Source organism: Odontomachus brunneus, unplaced genomic scaffold (genome assembly GCF_010583005.1).
Source record: "Odontomachus brunneus isolate Ranch 3 - 2012 unplaced genomic scaffold, Obru_v1 Obru_scaffold_004, whole genome shotgun sequence".
Taxonomy (NCBI): Eukaryota; Metazoa; Arthropoda; class Insecta; order Hymenoptera; family Formicidae; genus Odontomachus; species Odontomachus brunneus.
The window spans coordinates 4,559,713-4,578,249 of record NW_022639454.1 but is presented as its reverse complement, the minus strand read 5'-3'; the positions used below and the strand labels follow the sequence as shown (position 1 = coordinate 4,578,249).

The 18,537-nt window shown below is 43.9% G+C and overlaps 1 protein-coding gene across 3 annotated transcripts in view; it reads right to left on the bottom strand.

The window, feature by feature from the left end:
- The window catches only part of LOC116846159 (ras-related protein Rap-2a), a 58,042-nt gene that overhangs the window by 29,299 nt on the left and 10,206 nt on the right, over positions 1 to 18,537 (bottom strand). Inside the window, exons 2-4 of one of the 3 annotated variants that reach the window (XM_032819657.1) lie at positions 17,831 to 17,911; positions 17,606 to 17,648; positions 9,394 to 9,891 (exon numbers count right to left, since the gene is read on the bottom strand). The gene's annotated coding sequence lies outside the window, so the exon portion shown is untranslated. Of the gene's footprint in view, positions 1 to 9,393; positions 9,892 to 17,605; positions 17,649 to 17,822; positions 17,912 to 18,537 lie in introns of those variants that run through there. The other 2 variants (XM_032819667.1, XM_032819677.1) reach the window with 2 other exon arrangements.

Here is an 18,537-nt window from a genome sequence, read left to right as displayed (position 1 = left end):
GAGAGAGAGAGAGAGAGAGAGAGGGGGAGAGAGAGAGAGAGAGAGAGAGAGAGAGAGAGAGAGAGAGAGAGAGTGGAAGAGTGATATTTCGCGATGAATTATTTAATTATCCGCTTGTTATCCGTTGTAAATGCGTATTTTTACTTTATGCCTCCGCATAAAATTAATCGTTCGAGCTGAAAGGAGGCGTATCACGCACAATATCGCGGGCGCGAGGATTAGCTCATTGGAATTGCAATTTTGGCAATTATTTCATGCTTTATATTACGTCAACAAAGGAATTAATTTAAATGTAGTATTTTTGTAACATTTATCGGGCTGTGTGTAATTGTGCCTGCTTTTGTGCCTTTCAAAGCGCTTGAAAACATTTAATATTGAAGTATCATTATTAAAAATCACGCTACAAAAATATGAGATATGATATCTGTGATCCTTATTCACGCAGTCGATAATAATCATCCCCGATACTCTCCAGCAATCTGTGTACATGTAAAAACACCCTTTGTGACGTCATCGCCCACCTGTACTTCCCGTGTTGAAAAGCACGAAAAACTAAGAACAAAAGTCAACAAACAAAACACGACAATAGGAAGGGCCATTTTTCACTCGCGAGATATCGCTCGTTGCCGCGGAGTGACAAATCGTCGCCACGCTTTTGCTCGTGAAGAAATATTTCCGACGTGCGCGTCGCCAAGTCACACACATCCACACGGCATAATAAGGGGGGAAATGAATACTACAAAATAGCGAGTCGCGCGCGAGAAATCAAAGGGAATACGACACGCGACAAGTGCAATTGACAAAGGATCGCGACGAACGAAACGACACGGTAGCAGAAGCGCAAAGATTAATTTTTTTCTCCTTTTATCAGCTGCTCCGTTTACAAACGAAATGAAGGAACGGGGAATACATCGTATGCACGCGCATGCAACGAATATGACGACGTGCAGTGCACGAGGCGTTTGATGCGAAACTATTCGGCGGCCAGAAGCCGTTTTCCGTACGCGGTGTCAACACCAAAGTTTAAATTAATTTGTATTTAAATGCGACTAATTATAGCACGCGTTCGACGTGAGATTAAGCTACAAGCTGAGCTCGAAGCGCACTTGAATCAGCGCCCACCGAGGCACCGAGTCTTCAGGAAATTAATTGGTGGCTAGAATTCCCGCGAGATAAGACAAGTGGCGTTACTTCGACCACGCGTGTTAATTTAATTACATCCCTCTGCCTTCACCCCCTCATTCGCCGTTCGCTGATGCACGGTTGGAACAAACTAGGGAAAAAAAGAATTCATCCTGAGGCGAGTTTAATTCTCACAGAAAGTTTTCTGTTACACATAGAACATCCTGCGTTGAGACGACGATTTCACACAAATTCGTATACTCGAAGCACGACGAATGCTCGAGGTTGGCGAGGTTTTCTTCGGGACAACGTTACGGAATTTTCGAGAATTGCGAATACAGTTATTACAGTGCCATAATCTTTTATACATAACGCGTTAAACTTCTCGTCCGCGCGTTCGAATAAATTCAATAACGAATCCTAATCTTACTAGAAGCGCGTCATCCTGAATAAAAATTATGTCCCACTGTGTAGGAGAAGACGGTTCTCCCCTTCGCGAAACTTATTTCGACTTTCGCAGCACGGAGAGCTAAGGGCCCGCGGAAAGATATCTCTGGAATCTATCTTTTCGCCGTGTCGTTACCATAAATCTTGAATATTTCAACTGGCGGGCGCACTGTGTGACCGAAATATACGAAAATGGTTTGACATAGTGCGACATTTTATCACAGGTGTCAATGTCTGCGATAGGTAAAAATATATCTGTAAGAGGAAATACGTCAATCTTTTTTTTGCGCGGGTGCAAGATCGGTCGTTGCTCTCGTGGCCGTTCAAAGGTATGGCATTTACCATTCGATAATTCACGGAGAGTTCACTTTCTTATAAATTCTTTTCAATTTTAGTATGTTTTCGATAGTGCAGAAGTAGATTATCAGCCATTTCGAAAGTTGAACTTGGTTTCTTAATAAAATCTAAGAAATATCAGGATTTTTTATTTGAGTATAGGGAAAAGAATTTTATGTATAATACAAATTACTGTCAAATTTTAATTGTAACCGACGAACAGATCGACGTTCTGCAGTAATTGACTATCCTTTTATTGTCTATTTTGCTAAGAAACACATAGTGAATTTCACCAAAAACATAGCAAAAGTGTTGGTATACTACGTTTCCTCTTCAGTTCCTAAGATGTAAGTAGCACATATGAAATAAAAGGATAGAATCAATTACTACAGAATATCGATTCTTTGTTTCAAGTTTCACAAAATTGTATAGTAATTCTATCGCAATTTTTACCAAAAGCTTTTCTCCTCGAATAAGATACTACACGCAAAAAAAAATTAGCTTCCAGAGCTAAAAAATAGCAGTGGCAGATAAGATGTGTCACTGAAATAGAGACAGCTAATGTCGATACTACCGAAGCTACTAAATTTATTCGCTGTTTAAACTTAGGCGTTACAGCGAGAAATATTAGCTGCTAGAAACAAATGACTGTAGCAAATGATTGTAGCTGTGCAAACTTCTCTAATATATGCATACGATAAGAAATTTAGGAATAACTGCCATTTTCTTAGGTATTTGAAATAATGTGCATTTTTAATGTCACCTAATATATTTGTATTTCATAGCGAATACAGTTTAGCTGTCAGCCAATTCCTAGCAGTGACAGCTAAACGATTAGTCTTTTGACTAAGTTTGAATCAGCTACCGTGGTTTAGCTGATATTACTAAATCATTTTTTTGCGTGTACTATTTCTTAAATTCTATTAAGAGACATCCATGTCCTACTTGCAGCGGCAAAAACGTGTAGACTGCATTCAAAAAATGTTTTACTGTTTCAAACAGAATTTTAAATGTCACAGTTGAAATTTATCACTGTTTTTATCTGCTGGAACATTGTCTGTGATATGTAGAATTAACAGCAGCAGTATTCTAATAATATCTGCAAGGAAATTTAGATGGAGAATTATATGTTCGTTTGTCTTTCGTCGCTAATCTTTTTTGTCTACCACAGTCAACTTTTATAAGTGCGACTGATTTTAGCCTGGATGAGCTCCGCAGAGTGACATTCTCGATAATTTCACAAATGATTCAGATAGAAATTCTGTCTCCCTTTCTGTTATCTATATTGACTAAATACAAAACATACGCGACATATCGTAGTGTTGGCTAATCTTTGAGCCATCTTAGCTAATTCCTCGTTTCTAGATAATTTTCGCTATGTAACTGCAAGACTGTTCTTCCGAGTGTATGAATTTTACACGCGTGACTGCCGCAACGGAAACACCCGCACGAATTTGCGGAGCGAAACAGAGATAACTCTGGTTTCGAAAATACCGGCAAAAATATCGACATCCCACTTTCGAGAGATCAAGAGAATTGATAGGTGACTACCGTTCCGAGAAGCCAGATGTGACACTGACAGATTCTCTCACGAGAGAGGGAAGTGCGGAAAAATACGGGCGCGTATTATTAAAAATGGTGAATGTTACGCAAGCGGGGGCGACTTTAAAAAATACCCATCATTTAGATGAAGAGTCGCTGCACCGCTGCGGGGTTTAATATCTTTAGAGGGGGAGATGATCGATAACGATAAGCATACTACGGAGCGCCGCATCAAGATACGGCAGTAATAACAGTTTGAAAATGTCCCGAGCCGCATGGAGGCAATAAAATTCACGATATGTAAGAACGGGCGCTTCGTGTGCGGCATCGCGAAGTCAGATGCCGTTATCGCCGAGTGAACTTTTCTCGACGATATTCGCAGACACGCGTTGGAAATTGCGCGTCCCGCGAAAGTATTCCCGCGCGGGAATCTCGGAGGATGCAACAACTCGGCGACGGCGGCGGCGACGACGCGATTGTTTCGCAATATCGGTCGTAATGAACCGCGGCGCCAGGAACTCGGGCACTCCGGCCAGCCGACCAACGGCGAGCTACTCCGGAATTTATGCTCCGCATAATCCCGCTGTTTGTCACGTCGCCGTACGCGCGCTCATCGTTTTCACTCGAAATGCACATCGGCATATTCGTAATATCGCGTAATTACAATTGTTCTTGCTGTTGCTCTCATTATTGCAACAAACAAGCACGTTGTTTCAATACGCGGACAAATTGACTGCGGGTCATTATTGCCACGCGGATATATCGAATGCTGCACAAGTCAACCTTACAATTAATAACATGTCGTATGAATGATTCACCTTGATTGCATCGTGAATCGGACCACGAATATTGTAAATTTTCGCGGGTCACGAATATTTGCACTGAGAAAAGTCGGTTATCAGAACAAAAGCATACTTGCTGTTTAACGATCGTTAGGAGAAACAACAATTATCGAATCGAACAATTACTGTTGCAAATCATCTCTCATTATTTGTTATTTTAACAAACGCATATATTACCTGAGATATGCAAATTACATTTGTTCTCGTCCATTTAGTTTAGGTTAATTATATCTCTATTACAGCAGCGTTGCTTAGAAACGCTTTCAATTTGCTACAGCAAATTGAAAGCAACAAATTATTTGTTCCCACCACGGGGGGTCATTTGCTGTCTCATATCAACAAATTTATTTCGGATTTTGGACTAGAATTTTGTTAAAGCAAAACTATTTCTCTCAATGCATCGGCGCAATCTGCCTTCACACAATTGCATTCGCGTCACGCCCGAAACGAACGACCTGTGTCCTTGTTTCCAAAAAGTACTTGTTAACGAATCATCTAACCGATTTCCACCATCTTTATAGAATCGCACAATGATGTGAGGCCTCAATGTGTAAAAAAGAGATTCATAGGTAATTGTCGGCGACTTAGAGATCGTCTTAATGCCTCAAACAGCAGGTTTTTGCACAACGCACACAGATATTCCGCAGGATTCTAGCGTGGGGATGTTAACGCGACATTACACTAATGCGATCTGATAGCGTTATCACTTGGCGATACGCCTAACAATGAGGCGTCTACCAGAGGCTCGTCACTTGATCTATACTGGCGTGACCGAGCCGCGTCGCAATTTACTGTGATCGTTACAGGGCGACGCTGTGTCGTGCGTCGTGCAACAGATGTCTAACGAGAGCTATCCGCAATTCGCTGACAGAATCGATCCAATTAGCGATCGAAAAGCGCGTGTCGTGTAAAGACGCGCATAAAAATGCATGACAGAAAAAAATTGGAATTTCCCAACGAAGTGACAGCCGCTTTTTGTTGTTGAAAGCTCAACTCACGCTCCATTTTCTTTTTTCATACCTTGTATGGAAAGAGATGCAAAAATCTATACCGTATATATATCCGTTTGATTCCAACTCTTTTCTAAGAACTAAGTTCGCTACGTTATTTTCTCTTCCTTTCTTTCGCGACACATATCGACAATAAATTCGATTCTATCGTTCACTTTGAGACGTTACCGAGTATCGCGTTACGGGATGTTACGGGGGCAAAGCGCTGGAACAAATTCGCGACAAAGTGGAAACCGCGACATTACATTAAAAAAGCGCACGTCACCCGCACATGAGAACCCGGAGGAAAAGCAAAATCATGCAAAAGCAAACATGTTCTTCCTCACGGAAACGAGCGCTTTTTGCTCTTGTCTAATTTAGATCCGTATTGTTTTGCCAAGTAAGCGCTCAGTAATTAATCGCAATTGCTCGGCCGAGTGGTCGGCAGATCAAACGGCGTCAACCTCTCTTATCGTTCGTGCGAATAATTGCTAATTACTAAGTCCTAGTGATGCTTGCCAGAGAAGCCGACTCTGTCGTGCATTCCAGACGTGGAAGAGGAGAAAACCTTGCGACAAGGCGTTACTTTAAATGTGCCAAGAGTCACGCAGACTACGTGAACATTACGCGTAAAACAACTTTGAAAAAAGTGACTTTCGGGAAGCGATGCGAGGCAAGCTTCAAGACGGAGTTGCGAATTGCTTCGTGCGAAAATCCGAGGAGATGACAGTAAACTCTAGAATTACACAAAGAGTATCTAAGGAGCCATTCAACGTTTACGTCATATCACTTGGAGAAGGGGGGAAGGACTGTGCAAGGCTACACGTATTCTGTATCTAAATTTTTATATTTGGAAATATTAAATTCTATAAAAATAATTTAACTTTGTGTTGACAATCAAAAGCATAATTTTGAAATGTTTATTTTCTTAAAAACACAACGTTTGCTAATTAAGATTATAAAATAAACTAATTAATTGGATATATATATATATGCTTAAAAAATATTTATATTTTGGAAACAGAGCGCGGTCTAATAATCATTGCTCGTGGGATTCTTTTTTATTCTATGTGGAGGGAAGAAGTAATTCCACATGCTCCATGTAACATTGGAAGACGGTTCAAGCTTCGTGACGAAGGGGAGGATAAAAATATTCAAATTTCGCGTGACATAAATGTTAAATGGCCCTCAATGGATATGCAAAAGACGCGCGATAGAGTAAAGCGTTTAAACGACTGTGACGGGTTCAGTGGACGACGAAGTCAACAGAGACGACTTATTGACGCTACATTCACATCCAAGTGTCGAGATTTCGCAATTTCGCAAAATCGTTTGGCCAATTACAATGCATGAGTAAGTGAGGAGTAATTTTATTTCAATAATTTCTCTCTTTTTATGCACGAAGATTCTCTGCGTATTACTCAGTCTTGTTTCTCAGTCAGAGTATCAGCCAATTACCGAATGATGATCGCTGGATTCAATTTAGGATGTCCGATGAGAAAGAGAGAGAGGGAGAGGGAGAAATTAACGTTATCACTTCACCACTAGGTCGCCAAGCAAACTACATTGAAAAAGCTATTCCAAGTTTTGCGCGCACGTGAGCGCGAGCGCAGTTATCCGAGAGATTATACGGAAACTTTTCACCGAAACAGCTCGCGCGCGCAGCTTTCGTACACGATTCCGTGTGGACACATGATTCCTCCCTTGAAGTTTAGATGAAACTTGATATTAGTCCATTAAGATTCGTCGGGTGAGATCAGCATGGCAGTGCGCGGGCGCACCTTGCACTCGCGAGCCTCCAAAATTGTCGGAGCACCCTCGAACGGCGAAAGGCGACGAAGTCCGATATAATTCCGAGCGATTGAGGGCCGGAGAGGCTGCGTCCGCGGAGCGGCGTCTAGGATAGCGAGATTGCTTGCCGGGGCATAATTTAAAGCGACCGGGTTCTCGCTGAAATTGAGCCCGCGCTTTATTACTGGACCAGTCCTCGGCTTTGCCGACTCGCAAGGCCTCACTCTCGACGGCGGCACTGGCGTTTAAAGAGGCACACGTGTTGTCGAAGATTGCGGACGTTCCGAGTGTGCTGAAGTGCCGTTTTAAAGAACCATGCCGTTTCCGACAGCCGGCGGAAGAATCGCGTGTGGATCGAGGGGTAACGGCGCGCCGGAGGTGTCTGAGGATTTCAGGCGTAGTCTGAAATTTCGGTCCAGCGACCCTGAGACGAGGAGCAACGGCGGTGGTGGCGGCGACGGCGATGACGATCGATTTCGGAGGAGCAACAAGAGCGAACACGACGCGGTGAGAGGCGGGCGGGTCAGCAGTGCGGCCGCGTACTCGCGAAGCAAGTGTTGCGTGTAAGGAAAAATAAAGTGACGAGGGAAGATGCATCGTCGCCATCGTGAGCTTCATTCGACTCGCTGAAAATAAACACGCGCACCACCTCCCAACGGGAAGCCCCTCCGTGCGCGTGACGTCTCGTAACGAGAATCATTTTACCACGACGGTGACTGATCTTTAGAGGCGGAAGGCTGCATTGCGAAGTACTTGCTGTAAAAAGCGGAACCTTGAAGTCGTCTTATCGCCAATTACAAAGCGAAAGGACTCTTTATCCGTCTACCCGCATTTAAATTGCGAGAGATCATTTTCTCTTTTTGTTTTATTGGACGTCTTGATTTACTTGATTCCACAGGGGATTTTCGATGCGGGACACGGCGAATAGCGAGAGTTGCGCGGGGGATTAGACGATGAGGAAAAATGCGAGACTCTCTCCCGGAGTTCGTCACAGCTGACTGAATTAGATAGATGTCCGGGAGCTGACGTAAACGTCAGGAAGTTCGCATCTTTTTTATTCGATTGCATCGCGTGTTTGGTTCATGTGTTTTTTTAAAACACGTCGGACATCTGCACAGTGAATTAAAAAAAAATTGGATTTCCGTCCATTTGTGCGCGATTCAATCAATTACACAAGTGTAAATTTTAAAAGTTTCGCGTTGACGCATTTTACACGTGTTCAGCGACCAGTGGCGCAAAAAACCAAATGCGTCTAACGAATCACGAGCCGAGCTTGTTGGAGGTTTACTTATCATTTTTTTATGAACAACTCACGGCCGCCTCTGGAGTATGTAGCGTACGCGGGCATGTGTGTGCACGCGTGTACCTTGCACGATTCAAGCATTTACGCGAAGTGAGAAACTGTGTTCAAGGCAGGAGGTGGCGTGGCCTAGAATATTTGTGTGGGGAGATCAGAGGTAGCATTTGTGGCGAGTACGGCGAAAATGCACCGCTCGTGCCGGAATTAGCTCCCTTTGCAACATATAAAATAATTATATTAATGTCTGATGAAAATGAACTCGACTAGCTCTCTGCCTCCGTAAAATTTACCCCCAGCTTCACGAACATCGCGACTACGATAAGCTCGCCATTTGTCGTTAGCAAAGATACAGCAGGAAATTTACCAAATTCGCGCTCAATTACAGAATGACGTCCATAATGATTCAAGAACTCTCAGTTGTTCAATCAATCGTGAAAGATCCCGGCCAATAAGAGTCAAACGGGGATTTAGGGGGCGCGGTGAATCACAAGTTACAGTAGACACGGTAAACGAACACGCGATTAATTGACAAATGGGATTTCCGCCTTCGTTCGAGATATCTTCCGATAACGGTCCCAAAACATTTGTGCGTCGAGAGAATTCGTAACATTAATTTTTATCCAAACGAAAAGAAATACCGGAAATCTCCCATTAAAATGAAGGAATACGAGTAAATCTATTCACTTAGTACATATTCATTTTATATCTCCGTGCAATCGATATTTACATGGAATATTAATATTAATATAATTAATATTTCACATACTGAGAACGCGGATTTCCACGCTCGACTCTCTATCTATCTATCTATCTCTACTATACTGTACTCTGCTCTCTTTCTCTCTTCCCGTCCAGTCCGCGGGAATCTCATTCATATTTATGCGCGATCGCGCGCATTCTAATTACTCCGGAAGTTCGCTTATATTCGCAGATTCAAGCGACTGCATTTTCGCGCTGGCCTCGCTTCGAAAGTTCGCCAAACTGTTCGCGTGTCGCGGGACAGGATTCCCAGGTAGCTACTTACGTGGTCGAGCAGGTGACGCGTCGACGACGAGAGCGTGCGTATGCTTGGTACCGAGCGCGGGAAAGCGGCGCCGACGGTTTCCCGAGACGTCGACGTATACGCTGTGACTGCGGATTGCTGTGACGTCGCCGCGGTCAGGACACGGCTGCACCGCGAAATCGGAACTCCCGCGATTATGTGGTCGACGGCGCTGGACACCCGGACGAGAGTGTGCCGTTCCCCCAATGGCTGTTGCCTGCTACCTGACACGCTGGCAGACGAATACGGCAATGCGGGCGAGCTAGCTCTGTCCGGTACTTCGGTATCGCGCCGGGTGCTATCCTCGATGCTTTCAGTCGCGTCTGCGCTCTCGTAACCTTCCGACCTTCTTCCACCTGCGCACCACCACTGGATACGCCGTTCCGCGTATACCGGAGTGCAGCCACGACGGCGGTCTCTCTTTCGCTTCGTCGACAGGCCTCCGTCGGCAGGCCGGTCTTCTTTCTCGAACGGCTACAACTGACGGAGCGGGGTGAATGCTTGGACCGACACGAAGCTTCGCTCGCGAGAGAACACTACAATACCACGTTCCTGATCATTTCGTCGAAAGCGATTACAAAACAAAGATTAATATGCACGCGTGTCCGTACACTTAATACTCAAAAAAGCAAATGTAAATTTACATTTTTTCCGACCGCGTGTGCGCGAGAGCGCAGTGAGGTGACGTTTGCTCGCTGATCATTTCGGCTGTAACTTTTAAATAAAGATCTACGGTGACCCGGTCAGCGAGCTAACTGAAACAAATGGCCGGGTTGCGCTTCGACGTTACGAAACGACGTTACGAGTCGCACGACATTAAATTAAATTACTGGCGAAATAACTTTCAGACTGTGTGGCGGAAAAAATAATTCGGGCTTATCCCGCGGATTACGCGTATTTTGTTTATCGTCCGTTCGCACGTAGCTTGCGAATACATCGGGTTTTCGCGACTACAAAGCTGATTACTCGAAAGTTACGATTGGCGCGTCCCGATTCGAGTATTCCACGAGAAAATCAAACGTTCGCGAATTGTTACGGTCGAGCTCTGACCACACCAGCTTTCGCGTACAACTGCCCCGAAGCCGCTGCCGATGCCGAGTGAGACGAGGTCAATGTTTGCGCGTGAAACTTCGACGTGAGATTGAAGCTCCTTTGACACTACCCCATTAAGTAATCCTCGTATCGATCTTACGACGAGCTCGCCGCAGGAGACGCAGGTGAATCGGCGCCGGTATGTTCGGTGCGACGCGCGTTACGAATGGAAAAGTTTACACCATCGATTGGACCCATGTGTCGCGCTCGGTACGTGTCCGTTGTCGTTTTTTGCTCGAAAACTCGATTCGATCCAGTTCTTTCCGATAACTCATAATCGCAGGGCGCATTTTGCGAATCTTTAGCACTGTTCTCGTTTAAAGAAAACGGGAGTATCTTCTCTTTGATAATTTTACAGTACTTCTGTATTAATGATATCTGATATAATGATATAAGATGTGAATAGATCTTTTTGGAACGCACGATATGTGAATGGAAAATATAATTTTTCTGCAGTTTATACCAAAAATTTCAGCCGCGTCTGACCATATGGAAGTTTTTACTACTTGGGGAAAGCGAGAGAGGCAACTTATTCTTGGATTCTTACGTAAGGAAATCAAGTACTCTTGCAATTTCTCTCTCTAAATATACAAAGAATAAATATACAAAGAATGATTTTCTCAGAAATAAGTCATAATACGTCCAATAATGTCTTCAAATTAATAGCTCTCAATTTCAATGCGATTTATGCAATAATGAGGAAGATCTCATAAATATTGATGAGAATATTTCCAAGACAGAAATATACGTTCTTTGCACTATTTCAATTTTCGAAAAACAAAGAACGCCGCAAATATCAATGTTTAAATCGGGTTTGTTAATAAAGAATTCTTTATTGCGTTGTTCATCTCGTTTTTGAGAGATCACTTGCCAGAGAGATTTAATAAACGAAGATCACGCGAAGAACTTTATACGAAGGATTAATCTCACAAATGATTGACACACGCTCTAACGGGGGAAGATTTCAAATACTTGCTACTCTCACAATGAATCGCCTTAATCAAATTTCGTATGTGGCACGCTACTTTAAGCAACGACCTGACATCTCGCCATAAACGCGCAATTTCCAAGTATATTTCGGCGAGAATGACGACGAAACACACCGATGTCTACGCGTTTTCCTTCCCCTAGTTTCCCTTTGTAAAGTGCTCCTTTGTCAATAACGGTGGGTTACAGCTTTTAGTAGAGTATAGGACCAAACGAGCTCGCGAGAATTTGCGCATGACATGACGGTAAACGGACGAATATATGAAGACATGAATTGATACTTAGAACTTGAATGTAATTCTCAGTAATTTAGTCGTTCAGTTCTCTTCTTCCTTAATTACAACTTTGTCTTCACTGTACATTCGTATGATTGTGCCTTTTTCATTTGTACCGTTCTTTGAAGAAGAATTAATTAAACCTGTTCTTTTAAAACATGTACATTCTACATTCACGTTTTCTCTTTTTTATTCTTCTCTCTCTTTCCCAACTCACATGCATTCACTATATTGTAGGTCACTTTAATTCGACCAAAGAGTGAATTCCAAAGAGAAATATATATCTGTATCCAAGTAATACTTAAGACAGCTAGGGACGAAAAAGGCAGCGAGGAGGTAATGTCATCTCATCGACGCTCGGATATCTTAAGACAGTTTCGTGAATACAGAGACAAGAATAAAGACAACTCGTGCTCTCGTGGGATATAAAAAATAAGATCCGACGTTCGCTCAGCTCGAGCAATTCGACTTATTCCTGGCCGGTGGGCGTATTTTCATCGAGAGTACGTTACCTCCGCGCACTCGGAGGGTGAATAATTCGTTCCGACAGGATTTAACTTCGTTCTCTCGAGTGTCCGCCGCCTGCTCTTTTCGCAAAAGCCGTTCCGGTTCTCTTCGTCGACGACAGTAGGGACTCGTAAGTAGCGAGGAGTCTTGCCTCGCGACGATACCGTAGCGCCCTGTACTTCTAATTCCATCGTATTAAGTACAACGACAATGAAAGTCAAGAGGACATTAACTGACCAAAGGAACCCGTTGGGATTGATCCTTTGCGACGCTTTGCGAATAGATTTTGTTTTTATTCATTGAAGTGATTCTAGATTGCCCACGAATGTCGCTTAACTGAAATATCAAAGTCAAAGCACAGAACGCGCAACGAATGCTGATGAACAAATAAATAATTGGCTCATAAATATAGCTACATAAGAATGTGATAACGCTACACGATTACTTAAAATTAAAAGCACGAAACGTAACGAACGTAATTGTGAAGCGTTGGATTTCTGGAAGAAGGATCCTTCATTCACAGTATTATCTCGCGCCCTTTCGGATTCCGGTTAGGGGCTAAGTTGTAAAAAATGTGGACGTTTACATCTGGATATACATGTAACGCGCACTTCGTTGTGAAACCCTCGTCAGTTCCTGCTGACCCAACGGAATTTTCAATCTTTTTTTATCTGTCGACAAAATAGCCCCTGAGGAGCACCCATGGTATTCGCCGACGGCAAGGTTGCCACGGTCCGCCCACGCATTGTTCCGGCCGTGAAACCGCAAATTCTCACGAGCCGCGTCCCAGCTCAACACGAGAGCGCTCGCTCCGCTAAATAACCAATATTTCATTAGCACCCGAGTCCGATTTCTCTCTCTCTTTCTCTCTCTCTCTCTCTCTCTCTCTCTCTCTCTCTCTCTCTCTCTCTCTCTCTCTCTCTCTCTGCACAAACTACCCGAGAGACATTTTCACGGCGGGTGATCCCATCCCTTGACTTCCTCGCGAGCGACAGACACGGACGAGCGAGGCGCAATTTCAACGCGATATAAACTGCGCCGCGAACGAACGACTGGATAATTTTCCGCTGGATTTCGTTCTGCATAATAGATATCTCGGGGTTTTATGAGAAACAGCGTGTCTCGCATTTTCGTATTATCGTCGATACGCGATACCATTCCCCGCTGGGATTCCGTTTTAGGGTTATACGCACGAGCTGAGTCGAGAGCGCGCGCTGGAAAACGGCTTTCGACTTCGGATAGAAAGAGTACTCGAACCTTCGACGTCTCCTCCATCGACCGCGAGAGCGTTTAGTGAATACCCCCTTTACAGCCCCAATCCTTCCCGCTCGGTCGGTCTCGTACTTGTAAATATACCGAGACATATCTTTACGACGCTCTGGCGTTGCTGGCGGACGCGCTCGCGAGCCACCCCCGTGAACCAGCCTGAAAGCCGTCGTTAAACTTTCACCTCTAAAGGCCGATCTACATAAGACCCAGGACACGGATCGCAGCTCGCAAGATCAGACGCAGCATGACGTATTTGCGATCGTTGCCAGTCACAGACTGCAATACGCAAAAATTGGCGTTGATAATGCGCTCTCCTTAGGACCAAGCATAATGATTGGTCGCATTCTGTCCGTCAGGATGATGTGAGTAGAAGTGAGAGAGAAGCTCTAAGACTGACAAAGCATGTTATAGCTTCTCTCTCTCTTTCTCACTTACTCATTCACTCACTCACTCACTTCTTCCTTATAAATGGCGGGCAATGTCAACTCGACCAACTCAAAGGCGGGCCAACTCTGACTCGAAGAACTCTAGGCTGCGACTTCGCAGCCGCAGATGTGCGATGCGCTCGCTCGTCGAGAAGAAGCAACGACCGGATTGTCGTACGTTGCCTCGACGTTCTCGACGAAGACTGACAAGCGCCCCTAAACGCTGAACGATGTAAAATCGATGCCGCGATAAGCTCAGGGTGAGCCATCGCCGTCGTGGCTGCCACTGCTGCTGCTGCTTAAAATTCCTCGCGAAAGTTTTTACGCGCGCGCGGAGCCGACCTTTCTTCTATTGGGATTTAAAGGGGATACACCGGCGTGAATCCTCCGGCGGGTTGATCTCCTTCATTCCGGGGTACCTCCGTCTCGGATGAGAGACGTATCCCAGCTACTTGCAAACTCATCTCGAAGGAAAGGCTCGCGGTAAACTGGGAACCTTGGCATGCGCGTCAGCGGGATTTTTATACGTGGACTCGCGCTTTCAGCGCTCACCGTGATTACGGACGTATTTTGTGGCCCACCAAGAATAACTCGTAATTCCCGACATATTAAACGAATTTAGTATATTAAATAGCCAAGGCTGCAGAGGCTGGTTTTGCGCAGGGTCTGCTGTAAATCTGATCAGCAAATTGCTAGCAAAAATACAAAATCGAACAGGATTTGCTGTTTCACAACCATTTAAATGTATTTTAATGACACATAATGCGAATTCTCCTCGACTGCTGCCGCCAATCTGCTATCAAGTTATGTCAGCAGCTTCTGTCGATAGAACACGAGCTTAATGCGGATACAGATAGCTATGATCGAATCCGCTGCCAATTTATCGACGTACTGTTAACAATTTGTTTATTGAATAGATGAAATCTCGAGTAAACAGAATGCTCAACTATAGATGAAATATAGAAGATTATTTCCCTTATACAAGGAGTTTTTTAATTGTCTTTATTCTCACGAAATGAGAAGTTCACATCGACAAGGATTAGCAGCTTGCGCTTTTTCTTGCATCTTTCTTCTCCTTCTTTATTGAAATTGTTATCGTACTATACATTTATTCGCTCAAACAGCCAATTATCGCGTGTCTCTCGGTTCCCTAACTATTATTTGTCAGTGAGGTCATTTATGTAGAGCCCGGGGATTACAGAAGAAACTGGTCCTAAAAGCGACGCGGGTATCTTTGAGCCGGGTTTACCGCTTTAAGCTAAGCTCTTTTGAACCACGTACAATAGCGTAACAATCTCTGAATTTCCTTGTGTACAGCGAGACGTGATCATGCGCGCCATAAGCAAACCGTATTCGATGATACAAAATTTACTTCGCGCCTCCGTCTTACGCCGGCCGAGAAAAGTTGTGGAGTCGCTGCCGTCATTTTGGCGGGATCATTAATTTTAATAATGCTCTTTTCTCCCTCTTATTTTACCACTACCATGAAAATCTGTCCGTGTTGTCAATATAAAATTCGATGGCACTGTTTATTAATGATGCAATCCGCGGCTCCGACGTTTCTTCGTTACGCCGAACTTTTTCACCGAATGGAACTGAATTATTTTCAGTGCGACGTATCGGAAATAACAACGGATAAGCCGATGAAAGCGCGTTTAGTCGCCCACATATTTGCAGTTTACTGTGGCAGAGGACGGAACCTGTTAAAAATACGACTATTCTGGACGTTTGATCGCTTTACACGCAGCTTACAACTGAGAACGTGATTACCTTAAGCCGGGAACGTGATTGCCGCGGGCGTAATTTGCCTCCGATTATTCGCTGAGAGCAATTGTTTTTGCGAATCAAGTAGCAGCAGCAGCAGCAGCACAACAGCAGTAGCAACAGCAGTAGCAATAAAACTGAAGACAAATAACGGAACTTTGTTTTTTCCTGCTTTTCGTTGCTCTTGCTTCCTCTTTTTTTTCTTTTTCTTTAAGGAAATTTTATACGGTACTCTATTCCTGGCTCGACCCTTTGCTCGACGAGCAATTGACATTAAAAATTCGTCGTTATGGTAATTGTATACACAAAGTTACCTCCGCTCTATGATTTCTTCAAGAGAGTATGTTTCAGCCTTTCTGGAGAATGTGATCTTAAGAACATCGTTAGAACTTAGTTTCCGAATACGAGTCACGCGTACAATTAAATCGCGAATAATAATAATAATAATCCGCCGAAACTTACACGAAACATCCGCGAATCTGTTACACACGTGTCATTTTAAACGTACATTAATTCATCGGAGAGATTAAGCGACCTTGGGATTTCCGTGGAGCGGTAACGCATATATTTCGCCGGGACATTCCGCGTAAATTACTCTATACTCGCGGAACGATATTCAACAAGTCGTGGAGCAAGACGGGCAACGCGACTGACCGAATTTTGCCTAAAAAAATGTGAATCCGAATTCGCCAACTAGATCAAGCCGGAATGTGCGCAGAAGCGAAGTATCCGCATCTCTCTGACGACGTTCCCGTGTCTTTTTTACGCTCCATCGATCATTCAAGCGGGAGAAACGCGTGCTCGCAAGATCGAGTGTCACGATGAATTTTTCACGAACTGCACGTGACGCGAAAGACGACTTTCCAGCAACCGTCGGCTAACCGTCATCGGGAGTTTACCGCGTTCCGAACGTCGAGGAGATAATTTCCGGGCGAGGGATGAGCAAACTGAAAAAATAACGTATACGATATGTACGTGGATGATTGCGCTTTCACTTTCGATCTGCCGTTTCTACATCGCGATGAGCGAACTTTGAACGGCGAAACGTCGCCGTCGGATTCTTACTCAGAGTTTCTACCGCGAGTTACTTTGACAGATTGCTCTGTGCTAGGATAGGAAGAGGCCTGAAAGAGGCCGCACATCTCTTGCGAAGAGACCTTTTCTTACCCTTTGAAAGCTGGAGACGTTTCGCACGATGTCGCGCAACGCTGCGCGCATTGTTCATTCCTGCGCTTTCGTGTCGCGAATTCGCTATCTGGATCATGCCACTTAAAGATGCTGTAAATAACAATACCGGGTAGATTTACGGCGTGTGTTCTCGCGCGCGTTAGTAAGAAAGTCCTTATTGCGTGGCGAACTCGGTCACCGATTATACTGGAACGAGCGTAAGAAGAGTGGCGATATGAATATTCCTGTCACACACACACATACACATTAGTATCATCGCGTCGTTCATGCTCGACTTCTTTTGGCAACGGGATATTCGGGGCAAAAGCGACGAACTAACGCACTATTGACACGCCAACTCCCGGGAATATATATCCCATGGATGGAAGCCGTTGGTGCCCGCTGTTGCAACGCAGCGCTTTGTTATCGAGGTCAATAGTATAACTTGTCGCGCACAAAAGCTCAGTGGAAAAGTTTTCTCGAAGCATCAGCATTGCTGCTCCTAACGTTGTCGTTATTCACTAACCGTCGCAATATAGGCACTTGATGAAACAATCGCCTAATTATCTCGAACGGTATAGTTTGTTTAGCAGCGCGAAATATACGTGCAGAAATCTACAGGTAATTCGCACTTATATGTTCGATCCTCTACGAAATCCCACCGCTCATTAACTCATTAACTTGAGTCTTTTTTCGTCTCTTACTCACCAAAACACCCTGCAGTCAAGACCGCTCACGTTTTGCTCCAAATCTAGAACAGACAAATAGATTCGCCTATTAGATTTAAGAATTCGATTTAACAAGCGAGTGCAGTTGGGTAGATTAACCCTCCGAGATCGTGACTAAAATCATACCGGCATCTCAGTTTTCCTTATATCTCAGTTTCAAATCGCCAATGGTTAAATGGAGAAGTACAGAAACTTACAATCCTACCTTCGAATCGACCCTACTAGGCACGAATCGTATTCCCAGCAACTGCAGTTGCCTTCGTGATGCGGTCGCAAGATCTCAGATCTAAAACAATAATATAATTTTCCTGATAGTAAGTAGCGATAGAGAGTTTGTTCGATTCGGAATATGGAAGTATTTTTGGCGCATGGATATCGAAAATATATGAGGTGTATCTATCTTAAATATAATAAAAGTGAAATAGGATGGTTATCCTTCCAGTATCAGGATACTTCCATAGTTCATGACGTTCCCAGCAATATAATTACACCAAGTGTTGCAATTCGTCTTACATACATTCCAATAAATTTGAGATAATCGGAAATACCGCGCGACGTTACTCGATACGTTCGTCCATACCTCGAAAACTGTTATTAATTAAAATCTCCAATTAAAAAATCTACCTACATGTGTCGTAATTTAAAAAATAATGTAACCTTTGTGGCCAAGTGTGAGCACGTGTCGAGATATTATTTCGTGTCCTCTTTAATTATTAGGACCTTAACTTAGTTTCCGCCCGCAAATGTTAGATGGCAATGCAAACAGTTCTAGTAGTCATTACTAACGAAACAGGTAGTTTGTGATTAATTTCGACATTTCTCGATAACATTCAGTCAGCATACACAATTATTTTCCTAAACAACAATTTCTTTTGCTTTGTGAAAAATGGAACGCGATAAAGTGTTTTTTCG